Here is a 16,291-nt window from a genome sequence, read left to right as displayed (position 1 = left end):
GAGATATAATTGATATGTAACTATGTCAGTCTCAGGTGTACAGCATCATGATTCAATAGTTGTGTATATTGTTAAATGATCAACACAAGAAGTCTGGTTACCATCCATCCCCTCACATAGTTAACAAACATTTTTCTCTTGTGATGAGAACTTTTAAGACCTACTTTCTTAGCAACTTTCAATATACAATACAGTATTATTAACTACAGTCATCATACTGTACAGTACATCCACGTAACTTATTTTATAGCTGGGAGTTTGTACTTTTTAACTCCCCTTTATGCAATTCTTAAGAGATTTATTGTCCCTAAACTTTTTTGGGGGATCATTTACTATTGCTTTAATTTCTTCTGCTATGTCCTGGTTGGTATCTATAACCAATGAAAGATATGTAAGAAACATATGAAATATAAGAACCCACATCAATAATACTTTTTTATTAACAAGATTTCTTTTTTCATGTGCCCTTTTTGACAACAAGATTTCATCGTTCTTCACTTCCAGGGTTTGAGCATGTATGTCTGTTAGTACACATAACCATATTTATGCACTTATTGCAGGCACAAAATTAAAATGAGATTTATAACAGGAAAAGGTCATACATTCTCAAGCAACTAGTAAGATGGATGTTACCACATTCTTCTGACCTCTCAGGAGGGACCCCACTCTTCGGCTCAGATTTCACATGGGCTCATTCATACAGCAACCTCAAAGCTCCCTTGATGGCCTAATGGGGCGTCCTTAGTCAAAAAGACTGTCAGCATAAGCGAGTGTAGAATGACGGCCTTTGCTGAGACAGCACGTCCAGCTCACCACCTGCTGGACTAGCCTTTCACCAAACCAGACACGGTGCTGTGGCCATTGTGGAATGGACACATTCAGTCTAGAGGTGACCAAAGCAAATGCTTTATAAGTGCTTTCTCACTTACAGACTGAGTGAAATCCCCGCAAGAGAGCAAAAGTGTAGAGCCGGGCTTTTGAATTTAAGAGCGCAGAGCCCTGTAGTTGAAATGAGCCCTGCTGAGATGCACCTGCTGGGACACGAGTGAAGTTCATGGTGGTGACCCGCTATCAAGGCCTCTATGAGCAGGGGCTTCGAGGACACCAGGTCTACTAAAAGCTCATACGCAGGGGAGGTATTGTTAACTTACCTTTACAAGTGAGAGAACTAAGGCTTGGAGAGGTTCAGTGATTTGCCCCAAAGGGGGTGGGGCGGGAGACCAAGGTTAAAAGCCACAGGTGTCTTGACTCCACGGCCCATGGTCTTCCCATCATCTGCGCTGCCTTTTCTCTAGCAGATGGAGGTAGCAGAGAAACTCAGTGTCTCTGTCCTCAAGCTTGGCTCTTGAGAACTGAATCCTTTGTGTCCCATTCCTGTGAAAGATCAGACACAGGACAGAAACATGACTGACTCTGGACATTATTATAAAAAATTTGTATAATTTAGTAAAATGATTGATTAAAAAAGAAACATGACCAACTTTGGACTTTCTTGTGAGAAACACGACTCAATAGGCATGCTTTTTTTAAAAAAAAATTTAATTAATTTAATTAAATATGGCTAACTCAGGGGCACCTGGGTGGCTCAGTCGGCTCAGGTCTGCTGAACATCTGCCTTCAGCTCAGGTCATGATCCCAGGGCCTGGGATCGAGCCTGGCATCAGGCTCTCTGCTCAGTGGGGAGTATGCTTCTCCTTCCCCCTGCTGCTGCACACTTGCTCGCTCTCTCTGTCTCTCCCTCTCAAATAAATAAATCTTTAAAAAAAAAAAGACCAATTCCTCTTTATTATAAAATGTAATATATTAGACATAATTTTTAACATTAAGGGAAATCACTAAATGAATAAGATAAAATCAATAGCTTCCAAATAGAACAAAAAGAACAAAAATTTATAATGGGAAACTCCAAATTATTTATCATATTTGGCCCACCACCAGTCTTTTTGTGGCCCACAGGCTAGGAGTGTTATTTCCATTGGTTAAAGAAGAACACAAAGGAATATTTCATGACATGTGAAAATTACATGAAATTAAAATTTCAGTGCCCATAAATATAGATTTACTGAACACAGCACGCCCATTTGTTTATGTGCTGCCCACAGGGCTTTGGCACTGTACCGCAGCTCATCACAGACCACAGCTGCATTGGACACGATCACTGCTATCATAGCCACACACTGCAAATCCCAATGGCAGCCCGTGCAGCCTCTTGAGGACCACATATATTGACATTCCAAGACTTTTTTTTCCATCACCAAGGCACACTCATTTATCAAAAAAAGAAAAGAGTGTACTTCAAATGTTGTAATTTTAAGGTATGGTAATGTGGATTGTTTTGCTAATGAGTCGCGTGGTGAGGCATGGTGTATATTACACAATAGCACCATACGTGTGCGAAGGGCACACATGCTACATCCAAATTACTAGACTAAGCACTTCCTCATTCAGGACAGTGATGCTCAGAGGAATTAGCAAATTTACAACAGGTATATCAGCGCAGCAAAATTTCTTCCCCAAAATAAGAAGATGAACACAAGGCTGCCATCACAGTAAGTTTCCAAGTGTCTCATTTGACAGATAGGCAAGGAAGGCCATTAATTCATGATAAATTCATTAGGCTGGATTTGGTGCAGCAGTTGAAAAATGTGCCCAGAAAATGTCCAGAAAAAAATAAACTTGTTTAAGACAATTAGCTTCTGCCCTCAATTTTGTTCTATTATAATCATGTTTTATAATTTGGATGTCATCAAAAATGTTTTCACAACATTTCTTTTCTCTTTTATAAAAGTATCAAAAAAATGTCCTTTCCAGAAAAAAAAAAAAGTTGTTAACACCTGATTTATCAGATAATAGGAAAGGAGAATGGGAAAGAATCATTAAGAATGAACACAAAATAAGATGTAGAAATTAGCCAAAATACATGATCAATTATAATAAATGTAAATGGCTAAACTAATAAGGACAAAGGATTGGATTTAATTTTACTGCTGCTGATTAGAAATATACCTAGAATGAACCTCAAGGAAAATTAAAAGTGAAGAAAGAAAAAGACAGAGAGTCACATTCTAAAAAGCTGGAATAGCACTATTAATACAAAATAGAATTTAGGTGAAAAAATATTGAGATGGGCTAAGAATAAGTCTACATAGTAATGAATTCACATCAAGAATATATAAGGAGGGGCACCTGGGTGGCTCAGTTGGTTAAGCACCTGCCTTCAGCTCTGGTTATGATCCCATGGTCCTGGGATCGAGTCCTGCATCAGGCTTCTTGCTCAGCAGAAGTCTGCTTCTCCCTTCCCCCACTCCTCCTTCCTGCTCATTCTCTCTTTTCTCTCAAATAAATAAATAAAATCTTTTTAAAAAGAATATGTAAGGAATATGAACAACCAACAATATTTTCTCGTAATTCAGTAAAGAAAAATTGACAAAAGAAGGCACATTTGACCCATCCACAGAGTAAGTGATCTGAACCCACTTCCACGTAGCTCAAGTAGACACACACACACACACACACACACACACACACACACACAGATTAGTAACATTGTGGCCTTGAACATTGAAATTAGCCAATCTGATATACCAGAGATAATTAGAACCATATGCTAAAAATGATGGGACCCATTTTACACAAGTGTTACTTTATAAATTAACCACAGGCTACATCTCAGAGGGGAATTTCACAGTGATGGAAGAAGTTTGTCACAGAGGCCATTTCTCTGACCACAACACAATTAAATTAGAAACTAACAATAAAAGATAGTTAAGAAAATGTCTGAATACCAAAACAAATTCTTAAAATTCTTAAAAATGTTAATGGGTTAAGAAGGAAATTGAAATGAACAATTATGAAAATGCTTGCAAGATGGTTGTGAAAGCAGATATCTAGCGTTATTTTTTTGATGAATTTATTTAGAAAAACAAGGAGTATAAAAATAATTGAGTTACACATTCAATAAAAGTAACTAGAAAAGAGAAAGTATGTTAAAGAAACAAGAAGGAGGGAAATTGTAAAATTTCCTAATAAGACTGGCCTAATAAAAAGGATAACAAGACAATGGAGACAATCAACAAACCCAACTGCGTATTCCTTAAAGAAAATGAATAAATTGGGCAAAATGTTAGCAAGGTAGATCAAGAAGAAAAGAAAAAGGAGGTGGCCCACTAAGCACTCCTGGGAAGGATGCGTGCCACAGTCCCTTCTACCACCTTACCCAGGAGTGCTGAGGCCCAATTCTGCAGAGCTTCACTCCAGTTGCTCCCAGGGATCTTGCTGGCCCACGACTATCACATCACTGCCTCCTGACAGGTCATGTGGTGCCTGAGTCTGCTTCTTCACACTTCACATCACTCCTGAACTCTAGACATGTATATCCAACTGCCTTGTGGACATCTGTGTGTGGACGACCTCCACGTACCTCAAATCTAGTATGTCCCAAGCAGAGCTCACCATCTTAGAGGCAAGAGTTTCAGCACTGAGACAGGAACCAGTTTTGGAGGGCGGCAAGGCACCAGTGGGGGGTCAGAGAGTGTGGACAGCTATTTCAAACACTTATCCCAAAGAAGAGAGGGAAGGAGGAGGTCAAAGTACTTTTAATTTTGTTGGTGTTTAGCAGAAGCATGTTCAAATGTAGAAGGTAAAGGGCAAATGGCAGGGCAAAGGGAAAAATAGAGCCAGAGAAGGAAGAGCAGAGAGAGGAAGTAGGAGGTTGCTCAGAAGTGGGGAAGGGTTGGCCCAGAGGGGACAAAGGCCATGTCCTCCTTTGAGACTTCAGGGAAGGAGCTGGGGAGTGGGGGAGGGGGGCAGTTGCTATGGGAGGCTCTATTTTCTCTGAGAAGCAAAAGGTGAGGTCAACCTGTCATGAGGTAGAAGTAAGGAGGGAGTGAAGGAGTTAGGGAAGAAGTGGTCTTAAAAGGCAAGGTGCCGAAGAATATAGGAGCACAGAACAAAAGGAGATGAGTAGGTGTCCCTAAAAATTTTGGGAAGCATCAACAAGATTCCAGATGAAGGCAGGGACAGGTTCCTTACTCAAGTGTGAATCCTGGTCTCAAGCAGGGGGGCAGAAGCATCGAGGCCCCACCCAAACCCTAAAAACCTATGTCAGGGGTCTTCAACTAATTTTTTTCCAACTAAAAACTTGAAGTTGCATTGGTGTAAAGTAGGTTAAAAATTTAAGCATTTTAGAGCCTGAAAGACCCTTGATAATATTCTTCCAAGGATGGCTAACACACTGCACTGTTGCCCCGTTCCTTACTTCCACGGCAGACATCATCCATCACAGGGCTCTTATCTTCTCCATCTTGACTCATCTTCTCATCTTCAGAATCTTTCTCACCACTGTCCTTCAGGAAGCCATCATCTGTCATTCAGAGTTCACGCAAGGAGTTAAATGTGTGTCCAGCCATGATAGCATAAATGAAAATTGAAAAAAAGTAAAATGATTTATTCAAAGTGGAACTTGCAGTAAGTGGCAGAGCTATGCATAGATTCTAGGTTTCTCAACTCAGCCCACCATCTTGTTACCCTAATGTACGGTGGAAAAGGTAGCCTATCCCCCCTAAGGAGTGGTTATTCATATTTTCAAATATTTTTCCCTCTTCCCATTACAGAATGGAATAATCCACCCTTCTCACCGACTCTTTCTTCATCCAGGCCTGGAGGTGACCTGGCTGATTTCCTGGGTTGTCACCGCTCACTCGACGTTCTCATCGCCGCCTCATCTGATATACGCGGGGTAAGCAGTCAGATGTGTTACCCAGTAATCCAGCTTAGGAGACGTAAGCAGAATCCCATGAGTCTTTAAATATTTGCTTGTCTCATTCTGCGTGTTTTCATTTCTTGAGTAAATTATTTGACTTAAATGTTTAAGATTCAACCTGAAGGAACCCTGAGTGTTCGCTGAGGAAGAAAATAGTGGGATAAACAAACCCTCCATTAATGTGTTTTCAAATTGAGTCAGACACGCCTCATAAAACAATAGACAACAGCTTCTGGTTAATTAAGCTGGAGTCATGTTATTTTTTAAATACTTGAGAGGGTGAAAAAAACAGGCAGATTAATTACTGTTTGACTGAATTATTGTTATTATATTGGAGGGGCTTGAATAAAGTTTATCAAATTATGTACAGGTCTGTATATTTCTTCTCTCCGCAAACAATGACTGAGTGCTCAGCACATACCTGGGACTCTATCAGAACAGCTTGCAGGCGAGTCAGGAAAAGGAGTAAGTAAATCAAGGAAGGCCATGACCATGGGAGACAGGGTTTTTTTTAAACAAATAAATTAATTTTTATTGGTGTTCAATTTACCAACATACAGAATAACATCCAGTGCTCATCCTGTCAAGTGTCCCCCTCAGTGCCCGTCACCCAGTCACCCCCACCCCCCGCCCTCCTCCCCTTCCACCACCCCTAGTTCGTTTCCCAGAGTTAGGAGTCTTCATGTTCTGTCTCCCTTCCTGATATTTCCCACACATTTCTTCTCCCTTCCCTTCTATTCCCTTTCACTATTATTTATATTCCCCAAATGAATGAGAACATACACTGTTTGTCCTTCTCCGATTGACTTACTTCACTCAGCGTAATACCCTCCAGTTCCATCCACGTTGAAGCAAATGGTGGGTATTTGTCGTTTCTAATGGCTGAGGAATATTCCATTGTATACATAGACCACAGCTTCTCTATCCATTATCTGTCAGTGGACACCGAGGCTTCTTCCACAGTTTGGCTATTGTGGACATTGCTGCTAGAAACATCGGGGTGCAGGTGTCTCGGCGTTTCATTGCATCTGAATCTTTGGGGTAAATCCCCAACAGTGCAATTACTGGGTCGTAGGGCAGGTCTATTTTTAACTCTGAGGAACCTCCACACAGTTTTCCAGAGTGGCTGCACCAGGTCACATTCCCACCAACAGTGTAAGAGGGTTCCCTTTTCTCCGCATCCTCTCCAACATTTGTGGTTTCCTGCCTTGTTAATTTTCCCCATTCTCACTGGTGTGAGGTGGGATCTCATTGTGGTTTTGACTTGTATTTCCCTGATGGCCAGTGATGCAGAGCATTTTCTCATGTGCGTGTTGGCCATGTCCATGTCTTCCTCTGTGAGATTTCTCTTCATGTCTTTTGCCCATTTCATGATTGGATTGTTTGTTTCTTTGGTGTTGAGTTTAATAAGTTCTTTATAGATCTTGGAAACTAGCCCTTTATCTGATACGTCATTTGCAAATATCTTCTCCCATTCTGTAGGTTGTCTTTGAGTTTTGTTGACTGTATCCTTTGCTGTGCAAAAGCTTCTTATCTTGATTAAGTCCCAATAGTTCATTTTTGCTTTTGTTTCTTTTGCCTTCGTTGATGTATCTTGCAAGAAGTTACTGTGGCCAAGTTCAAAAAGGGTGTTGCCTGTGTTCTCCTCTAGGATTTTGATGGAATCTTGGGGAGACAGGGTTATATCCATCTCCCATGGCAGCATGTGGCCCAAGAACACTTCCTTATGAGGAGCCCTACTCATGGACGCGGGAAGGTGGAATAGTTTCCATGTGAGCTGAGTAGGAGGTCCTTCTAGTAGCGGAAACTAGATGAGCAAAGACCTTGGAGTCTGGAAATAGCAAACAAACGTCAGGAGTGTGAGGGTGAAGGTGTGATCTCCATCACTGAGTTTCCATTAGGTGAATAGAGGGGTGGAGCAGAGGACTGAAACGGGAGGTGGCTTTAGTCATCATCTTGATTCTTGAAAAGAACCAGAAATCAAGTCCAAGATGGTGCTGATATTTGATCAATGGGAGAAGGAGCCAGGTTAACCACTCAGGAGAACTTCTCAGGGAAAGGGTTTACAGAGCTAGAATTTTATTCTATGTGAAACCGGGCTCATATGCCTTTGCTGTGACCCAGAAAGACCACTTTGGGGTCCAAGCTCTGGTTGCAGGCTCTGGAAATATGCAATGCCTGGTCTTTTAGCTGAGATGACAAAAAACCTACTTATTCTTTCCAGATCCACTGGTGGTCACTCAGCTCAGATTTAAATCAGTGCTATTATTCTTCTACATTTTAACGCAGCACTTTCTATGCCTCCCCCCCCCAAAAAAAACCCCTTCATTAGAACATCTCTGTAATGGAAAGCTCCCTAATGTCTATGCTGTGGTCTCTGGGAAGACAACTGGAAGCTTGAGGTATGAATCCAGGTGAAGAGTGCCTCTGTGATACGTGACATGCACAAAAGGTAATGGACATCCCCCAAAGTCAATATGGTGACAATGTGTTCATATCACATGTCAGGTCAGGTCACCTTTCCTGGGCCCCCTTCGGGGTGAACCCTTCCCCCATCAATGGGACACACTCACTTCCTGATGAGTCCCTTCGCCCCCGCATGCCTGTACCACTCACTATATACTGAGACTTAATTGCTTAAGAATCTGCTTCCCTAGTCGGTCATCTCCTTCTTGCAAGAAAAGCCTAGAACCTGTTGTGCTTCTCTGTCATCCAGCATGCAGATTTGTCCCTGGCATCCAGAAGATGCTAGAAGGGTTTATCTTGTACTTACCTGACATCCCTCTGCCCCCTTTTTATTCTTAAGCTGAGATGTTTCTGACTCATTGCCGTATCTTCTCGGCCCCTGCCAAACACTTTGGATCTATTCATTCCAGGCCCAGAGCTAGAATCCTTTCTTCACCAAAGTTCCTGCTACCGGCAACATGACAACCTTTCTGGATAATTAATATTTTAATTCCCCTGTCACTCATATTTTTAAATTTTACTTCAATTGCAACTGGGCCTGGGCAATTTTCACAGGTCTATTTACTCTGCCCATGGACTGACACCCAGATTTTGTATGAATAATGAGCCAACAGTCAGCAGCTACTTAAGTACTGCTCTGCTTCTTTTTGCTACATGTCCCCACTCGGGCCGTGGGTGGCATCACCATGACCCAGATTGAGCCAACCTTGAGCACTGAGCATCACCAGAAGTGATTTGGAGCTGACAGGGCAACACAGCTTCTGAAGTGATATTTCATAGACAAAATTCCTTTCCTAAATGCAACCTACTGGTTTCAGATAGTTAACTGAAAATAATCATACCGTGGAACTCAAAGCTTGTATAGGTTTACAGTGAAAAATCTGATCAGATTACATATGTGATCAAGCTTTATTGTTCCCTTGAAATTGGAAGGGGTAAAATGTAGTCAAAAATGAAAATATTTTCAGAGACAATTTCTCCCAATGTCATTTCTCTGAAGAATAGCCTTCGTTTTTGCTTACAGATAGGGTGATAAACAGTGGAAATAAAAAGTGCGTAACTACAAAAACCTCCTTTAAGCTGAATTTATATGAAATACTTAGGAGAGCACTCTTCAGCTGTCCTGGCTGAAAACCAGTCTTCCCCCCCTCCTCGCTTGTCTAAACAGCAATGCCAGATACCCAGAGGATCAGTCTGATGGGGATGCTGTGTGCTGGTGACAGGATGTGGGGGAGGTTCTCAGGTGGAAGGTTGCTTCTCTCTTCCCTCCAACCCAACTTCCCTCCATCAGGCGAGGCCCCAGACAGCTGGTGTCAGAGTGTTCTATTTCTTTTCCATCCCCAGCTAAAGGCTTTATGGGTCAAGTGTCAACCACACTGGGTTTTACAAATAGGACTCATTCATTCTAACAATGGGAATGAAAACAGTGTTTCCTGTAAGAGCCCAGGCCCACCACCTGTAGGGACAATAGGGTGAAATGGCAAGAAGTTCCCACTGCATCTGGTCAGTCCTAGAGTCATCCATAAAATTTGCCTCTCTCCAGGGTCTTCATTCTCCCAGGAGGGGTGCAAATGGCCCTCTAACAAGTATAGAACGTGAAGCAGTATTGACTTCGGCCTTCTCCTGTACCCAGTTCAGCATCATGCTGACAACCCTATAATTTTGGAGGGAATACATTTCCAAAAAGCATAATCAGAGGAAGGTTCAGCTGAATCATGCACATTCCTGCACATTTCATGTAAGATCCAGAAGTTTGTATGTTTTTGTTCATTATAAATCTAACTGATTCTTTACAAGTTTTATACGAAGAACACAAAATTGGGAAAAGATTTTTAATGACCTCTTGCTTTCTTTCAAGCACCATCAAACACCAGTTTGGCATCAAGTTCCTTGTTCGAGGGAAAGAGAAATTTGTCATTATTTTCCCTTGAATCATTACTATCTCTCAGTAATGAATGTGAGTCATTATCATTGAATTGCTCTCGTCTCTCCAGCCCGGGCCTGGCTAATGACTGCAGCATTGGGACAGAAGCTGCGTGGCGTGGAATAGAACAAGAAATGGAAGATTCAGTCACATAACCACCTTGCATTTCGGGTGCAAACGATGGACAAGTAACTAAATTAATCAAGGTGAATGAGATACCGATTCAAGTTAGGTGGATTCTCTGCCCCACCAGCCATTTTTCTTCCCAAACCATGATGCATGCCATGGCCAATGTTGGTTTTCCAAAATAGAGGTCACCTCATCCACTTCTGAAATATCCAGGGGCACCAGAAAACAGAAACTGCCTGGAACTCAAGTTCCACTAGAAGAAGCAGTCAAGTCTTTCCAGCTTCAAGAGCCGAGGCCTTTGGGAAGTTGCTTCCCCATCAATCCATCTTTCTGTCTCTTCCCATCGGACTTTTCTGCCTAATACCAACTATTAACCTTATTCTATTCTTTCTTACATGTTGACTGCATTGCCTACCTGTCTCTCTAACTAGATTGTCAACTCCCTGTAGACAGAGTTGGCTGATCTTCTTCTTTTATTTTTTTTTAAGATTTTATTTATTTATTCATGAGAGACACAAAGAAAGAGAGGCAGAGACACAGGCAAAGGGAGAGGCAGGCTCCCTGCGGGGAGCCTGATTCGGGGATTTAATCCAGGACCCCGAGGTCATAACCTGAGCCAAAGTCAGATGCCTTTGAGCTACTGAGCCACACAGGTGCCCTCATCTTATTCCCAAGACCCAGGAATGGTGCATGTTGGTGGACTCTCAGTAAATACAGGACAAGGGGGGGATCAATGGATAAAGTGTCTCACTGTGTAGTGTCATGCTGAGAGCCTCTGGACCCCAGAGGAGACACTGTCTCTGTATTAGCAGAAACTTGCTTTCCACCCTTAAGCTGATAGGGAAGAGGGGGTGCTTGATTCCTCTTTGTTTGTTTTTTTTTTTTTAATTTTTATTTATTTATGATAGTCACAGAGAGAGAGAGAGAGGCAGAGATACAGGCAGAGGGAGAAGCAGGCTCCATGCACCGGGAGCCTGACGTGGGATTCGATCCCGGGTCTCCAGGATCACACCCTGGGCCAAAGGCAGGCGCCAAACCGCTGCGCCACCCAGGGATCCCTTGATTCCTCTTTGGAAGCTACCCCCTCCCCAAATAATTCTCTTATGAGGAGAGAGCTTGGAATCATGTCCCATACATGCTGTCTAGCCTCTAATTTGCCTCAGAGGGGCTGGCAAACTTCAAGGTCAGTGGAAAAGTGCCAGCCCCCCCTCTACCCTGTCTCCTGCATCCCTTCCCTGTGTCCCTCCAGCCTCTCACCTGTGTAGCCCCAAGGTCATGACTCCTGGCACCTGGCTGAACACATTTCAGTAGCTCCATCCTCCTTTTTTTTTTTTTTTAGATTTTATTTATTTATTTATTCATGAGAGACAGAGAGAGGCAAAGACACAGGCAGAGGGAGAAGCAGGCTCCATGCAGGGAGCCCAATGTGGGACTTGATCCTGTGTCTCCAGGATCATGCCCTGGACTGAAGGCAGCACTAAACTGCTGAGCCACCCGGGCTGCCCTCCATCCTCCTTTTAAACCCAGTTTGCTGACACTTCCTACAGGACTCGGTCTTTCCTCAGACCACACTCACATGCCTCAGCCTGTGGGGTGCAGCCACACAGCCACACAGCCATGCTGGGCCTATTCCGTCCATTTCTCTCCTGCTTCACCGATTTTGCACACATAGCTTTTTCTGCCTGAACCCGCTCACTGATGCATCTGCTGTGGTCATTCCCATGACCCCACTTACTCCCTAAGCATTTCCATCCTCCAGGAAGCCCCCTCCCAGGTTTAACCTATTCTTTATCTTCACAACCCTGACTTCCTCTTGTAGATGACTTAGCATACTCTCCACTGCTTTCTGAGGGTTGGGGTCATGCTTGAGTTTTCCATCACAGCGTCATCTGGAGATATCACAAGGGTCTGAACCAGTCTACAGCCTGCTTCTGTATAGCCCTGAGCTAAGAATGACTTTTAAGTTTCTAGAGGGCTGGACACAAATCCAAGCAAACAAACAGGCGAGCAAATAAGACAAAGAACATGTGGCAGAGACTCTGGTTTAAAAAGCCTCAAATATTGACTCCCTGGCCCTCTTTAGGAAAAGCGTGCCAATCTCGGCTGAGGATGCTGCTGCTCATCCAATATCTGCTCGATGCATGACTGTGGTTGAATTCACGCGGGGTGCTATTGGGGGCACCCTCATGAGCAGTCCTCATTAGCAGATTGGCACTGACTAAGCTTCAGATTCTGGGAGAGACAGTTGGGAGCTTCAGGAAGTTGTCCCTGACACAGGATGAGAGTATTTAGGGGATGGGAGAGAGACATCTATCTTGTTAAGTTTGCATCCCAAACCGCCAGAGACATTTGATACAAGTTGCTGGAGGTGGGTGCATTTTCCTGTCTCTAGGGGGTGCCCAGATAGAGTCAAAAGAGGAATCAAGCACCTTGAAAAGAGGAAAGGGAGAAGAGCCAGGTGCATTTCTTTCTAATCTGACCCCATCCTCACAGCCATCTTTGTGGACTGTCTCTATACATCCCGAGATCCTGTAATCAACACTTTCACGACTTCATATGGTTTTTCCAAAACATGTTTTTCCAACTTTAGCATTAACATAAGCCTTTGCTTGAAAGGTTATATTCCTGAGAAATTAAAACGAGCTCTGCAGTAAAATAATTTGACATTTCAGGGAGCCATTTCTGCCGTACACTGAATGTCAAGGAACACAAAAGAGAATCTCTAATTAATGATAAAGAACAAAGAACAGCCAAGTTTATTCTTGAGTCCGTTGCTCCAGCCTGATTAGTCAGATAAACAGCTTTAGAGTTCAGCCCACTGAGTGATGAATATTCTATCTCCTTCTCTTGCAGAGAGAGAGATACTTTTCAGCACAGCCCACTAACACACAAAATAAATTTTGGTCCTCAAGAATTTTCCAGGCCTTTTGACTATGTTTCATTGTGACTTATCATTTTGTTTAAATAAAAAGCTGAGGGGTGCTGGGGTGGCTCAGTCAGTTAAATGTCTGGTTCTTGATCTCAGCTCAGGTCTTGATCTCAGGGTCAGGAGTTCAAGCCCCACACTGGACTCCACGCTGGGTGTGAAGCCTACTTAAACACCAACCAACCAACCAACCAACCAACCAACCAACCAAAAATTGAACAAGAATATAAGAATAGTTCAGGCAGCGGGGGCACACAAAGGTTTGGAGGTGAGAGAGAAGTTGGCATGTTTCAGGGAAGTGAAAGGCCAGTTTGGCATGGCCCCCAGCTTGGGAGCAGCACGAGGAGGCTGGAAGGCAAAGCAGGGGCCAACTCCTCCCTGCAGTTAGGACTTGACTGGAGGGCAAACTAGCAAAGGAGTGGGTACTTACGGTAATAAGAGAGGCTGGCCTGAAAAAAACAAACAAACAAACAAAACAAAACAAAACAAAAAAAAACAACAACAAAAAAAGAGAGGCTGGCCTGGTGAGGAGGGCATTGTGTGGAAGTGGTGTGCTTACTTGCTTTTGGAAACAATTATGGTAGAGTGGAGAGTGTGAGCCTTGACTTCCTACAATGACTCTGTGTTTACCATAAGGATGACGTTGAGGCAGTTGTTGAGTTCATAAGCTCCCTGGTTTCTCACTCCCCCTTTACGGACATGCTACCTGGCAAACTTTTTGTGAGAACTGAACGGGGAACCAGACATAAAGTCCTTGGGAAATGCTTGGCACCTGGTGGAGGCACAGTGTAGGGTCATTCTTTATCTTGCAGTTCCAGACTGTCTCTGAAACTTCCTCCATTTGTAATAATTGTAGCTAACATACAGGGTGCCAGACTTCATTCTTTTATTTTTTTTTCTAATTTGTGTAACCCTCCCACCCTATGAAGTAGGACTTATTGATTCCATATAGATGATGATACTGAGGCATGAGAAGGGTTGAGTAACTTGCTCCAAATGACATAACACCTAAGTATAGAGCAGGGATCTGGACTCAAACAGTCTGGTTTGAGTCCTCACTAGATCAGTTTGTCCATGGTTCATAAACGATACATCTGAGCCCCACAAACAGCCTCTAAGTGAGGTAGATTATATTCATCATGATTTTTCATTTGAGGGAGTCGAGGCTAATAGTCTCAACAGCTGGTCCCTACCTGACCATTTAGCAGGAATGAGGCCATACCAGGACTTAGATCTAAGCTAGAGGACAACTCCTGGGCCCTTCTCACCACCTGGGAGGCCTACTTCCTAAATATGAACCATAAGCAGAGTCCAGTGTAATCACTAGGGTGGACATCCATGTACTAATCTGCTAAAGCATTGTATAACTGGAAGATACTCCAGGAAAACCACTTTGGTGGTGAGTTTGGTGCTTGCCACACCTCAAGATCCTTACATGTTCCAACACTTACAAATTATAGGAGCAGTGGTTAATACATATGTTATTTATACATATGTTGTTATGTATACATACATTACAAATAGGCTTATACATACCACTTCTACATAGCGTTTGGTAATAACTGTGAGTATCTAAATCAGCCTAGTTTTCAAAAGAAACAACATGGCAGTAAATCTTGACTTATGAGCCAAGAAAGACAGAAGACAAAATACGTATATGTGCAACATATATGTATGTATCCTAATTCTAGAAAAAGCTTCTCTGAAAAGACAAACACTGTTGACTCTAGAAACTTAACCAGGATCCTGCTAAAGCCATTAATAAATTATAGTGGTGCAAAGGCAGGCATGGGAAGCCCTTGGAATCAAGCACGCCTCTGCAGAGATTCCTCACCCCCTACTGGTGTGTCTGCCTGTCTCATTACCACTGTATAACCTGACCCGTCTTCATGCTTTCAGACTGGGCTTAGCACAGAGCCACACATCACCCGGGCTGGACAGTTACGAGAGACACTCTCAGAGCTGCTAATAACAAAGAGGGACACAATGACCATGATCATGCTGGGAAACCCAAATCACAGCTCTGTCTTTTCCAGAAGTGATCCATGTCCAAACCATGCCCTAGCAGCTTCCTGCTGACTTTAAAGTAACCCAATCAGAAAGCTGTGAGGAGCTGGAGTTATTTCATGCTTGTGAAATTTCCCACCCTTTTGATGGCGAAAAGAGAGCGTATTTGCAGAGTTTTCCTTTTATGCCCCCTACCAAATTTCATGCTGATTATTTACCAATTAAATGCACAAGAAGATCAACTGAAAATACAGTCTTAATGATCGAGTGTCAGTTTAATTCAGTTACAATGAATCAAGATCTTTAGTACATTTTGAGGCAAAAATGTCTCCTGAGTATTCGATGTGCTTAAATGTCTGTGAAAATGAATAAAAAAAATGAAACCGTGTAAGTACAAGACAAAAAACATGAGTGATTTTGTCTACGCAGTGTGATATAGGTTGAGTGGGGAAAATTCGAAATCCGGAACCAATAAGGAAAAAGATTGATAAATTTAATGTCACCTAAAATGTTTCTGCGTGGCAAAAAAATAAGCTTATATTGTCCTGATATACAAAATATCATTCTTCATAGTCATATTCTTTGTCTTTAAATCCATTTTGTGTGATATTAATGCAGCTGCTTCTGCTGAAAGTTTTCATAGAACATGTCTATTTAGTATTTAATTCTCAATCTGTACTGAATGTACTCAAAGTGTTTATCTTGTAATATGTATGTTATATAGTTGGTCCCTGACCTGCACTTTGATAAAAGCATTCAATCCATTTGCCTTTAATTTAATTATTGATAATGTTTTAAGATCTCCATTTTACTATTTGTTTTTTATCTCATCTGTTCATTTCCCATATGTTCTTCATTCTCCCCAATGTGTGTATGTGTGCGTGTGTGTTAATTAGAGATTTTAATATTCTGTTTTTATTCAGTTTGTGGCTTTATAGCTATGTCTTTGTATTATGTTTTATTGGTTACTCTAAGAACTACCTCATACATCTTAGTCTTGCATCAAGCTACTGAGAGTTAATATTGATTTGTTTTAGGAAACTTAAAAGAATATATTTTTGTTTATCCTCACATGCAT

The sequence above is a fragment of the Vulpes lagopus genome, chromosome 2, assembly GCF_018345385.1.
Source record: "Vulpes lagopus strain Blue_001 chromosome 2, ASM1834538v1, whole genome shotgun sequence".
In the NCBI taxonomy this organism is placed as follows: Eukaryota; Metazoa; Chordata; class Mammalia; order Carnivora; family Canidae; genus Vulpes; species Vulpes lagopus.
Note: the sequence above shows the minus strand (reverse complement) of the source record.